A 2,243-nucleotide genomic window follows, 5' to 3' on the forward strand; every position below is an offset into this window, starting at 1 on the left:
TTATTATATTTTCTCTTTGTCCTATGTACTAATTCATGCATCTCACTTTCCACTATTTTTAATATGAATCAAACCCCTCATGTATATATGTTTCTTGCATATTTCATACTGAATTAGAAGTAAAACCACATTGACATAAGTATGAATGATGATGCACTTATCAGATGTTAAGATGATACTACTCCACAAATAGTGTACAAACTGTAAGAAAGCTTTCAGACATTGTTAAACTTATTAGCCAATGATAATATAATTTTTGATGAATAGGTTGCTGAGCCGACATAAACCTGAACTCCACACTAATGTACTTATCTTACAAATGATTTGTCTTGATAAATTCTTCGATCTCAATCTTACAAATGGAAAGAGTCATGGGCCCTCAGCAAAGTCGCTTTTTTCTGCACCACTAGCCAGTTTGATATAAATAGATTGTGTTTGTGAATTTTTTGGATGGTACTGACCAAGTACAGTGTGAAAACTAAAAAAGATTTAGGCGAACCTTTAGTCTCTATTTTGTGCACCGAAGGAGAATTTTGTTGGGTAGGGTTGCATCACACAATCTTATATGTTGTCGACCATTGTTACCTGTACATGATGCTACTTCAGAAAATTAGTAATTAATATATACATCTATATATGTATATATTTCAAATTTATAATCCAAGATACTGTCATGTAACTAGCTCGTGCGATGCAATATATTAGTAATTTATAAGCTATCTATTTATCAATATGTTGCTGCTTGCTTGCTGGGCCGGAACTACCTTGGTTGCAGCGCTCAGCAGGACATTATCCCCACAAAATCGAAACTACGGGTTCATGGCGATAGTCGACCTACCATGATTGTCTCGCGTGGCCTATTTCCACATGTGTGGCTGCAAGATCAAGATTATGGTGTAGGTCATTGTCGTGGCCGTGTACATTGGCCAAGGCACCAATGTCATTCTCAATTGTCCCTGCAAAACAAATGTCATTCTCAAGTGATTGAGGTTGACATTCGACCCAAGGAGCATGAACTCACATGATATAACCAATCCATGGATTGTATTCACGTGCCCAACATGTGTCCAATGCCTAACCGGAATTCAAGCCAACAAGGACACCAGCACATAATGATTATCTTTATGGCGCTCTTCATACCCATGGATACATGGCAATTTCCAATGCCTAATAGGAATTCAAGATCAACAAGGACGTCAGCAGATAAATTATGTCTTTAACAAAACCGGTAACATTGACTTCGCCGAGACCGGCCTGAGCATGCCGTTTCACTTAAAAGTCTCACTATTCGATTAAGATTTTTTATTGTTAATCCTGGCACACTAACTAAGACTGAGAGGAAACACTCGCATGTATGCTTCTGTCGGTAACCTGTATGCTGCTTTGATGTCAACAGAGAAAGAGGAGATCTGGACTAGGCATTACATGCTAGACACCATGGACTGAAAACATGAGACATGGATTGACACGGAACGATGTATTACAATTCTGTTTCCCATATAATCTAAAAGGATGAGTTGGGCTTCCTTTCATGAGCTTCTTTTCTGTAAGGTTCATGTATAGAGAAAGAAGAAACAAATATAAACATTATAGCCTAGATGAGGAATTGAGGATAACGGTGGTTTATCTCAATGCCACATGTTTAGTTGGTGGAGCATGCTCTTGGAGTACGCATGGAAATTAACTTGATGGAAGGAAATAACATGGCAATAAGGTGGCTAGATTTTTCTGTTCTTTTACACAGTACATTTATGTTTATTTAAAATCAATTGCCATAAAATTTCATGTTCCAATGAAGGGGGTTTCCCCCCATGATTTGGTGTTCCTTTTTCTTTCGATTTAATATGTGCTTCCAGTGTGCATTGAGAACATATGTAATCATTTTGATCTAAGTGGCGAAAGGTTCCAACGCGAGTCATTATTATGCGCTAACAGACAAATGTACTCAAGCATATCATTCATCTTATGTGTCGCTAACTTACTATCCATGGTGGATGGCGCACACATGCTGTTGTGTGTTGTTAGCAAATTGAACTCCTTCTGTGATCACCTTAACTTAGACATCTTCCTCCAGCTATGACGTACTGCTGCAAGGTTCCTGCATAATGATATTTTTCACCATATTTATTAAATCATTTACATTCTCCTCGAGCTTACTTTTATTTGGAAAGGAGAGAGGAAGAAAGGTTGATGACCCAGCATCCAGCGGCCAACCCTACAGGACATGGAAATCATAATACTAG

At 38.0% G+C, this 2,243-nt stretch overlaps 1 long non-coding RNA gene across 1 annotated transcript in view; it reads left to right on the forward strand.

Annotated features, from left to right (window-relative positions):
• Positions 1-1,734, forward strand: part of LOC123052190 (uncharacterized) — a 4,020-nt gene extending 2,286 nt beyond the window's left edge. Inside the window, exon 6 of the long non-coding RNA XR_006424514.1 lies at positions 1,397-1,734. This is a non-coding gene — a long non-coding RNA (uncharacterized lncRNA). The remainder of the gene's footprint in view (positions 1-1,396) is intronic.
• The last annotated feature ends 509 nt before the right edge of the window (positions 1,735-2,243 follow it).

This window comes from Triticum aestivum, chromosome 1A, assembly GCF_018294505.1.
Source record: "Triticum aestivum cultivar Chinese Spring chromosome 1A, IWGSC CS RefSeq v2.1, whole genome shotgun sequence".
Taxonomy (NCBI): domain Eukaryota; kingdom Viridiplantae; phylum Streptophyta; class Magnoliopsida; order Poales; family Poaceae; genus Triticum; species Triticum aestivum.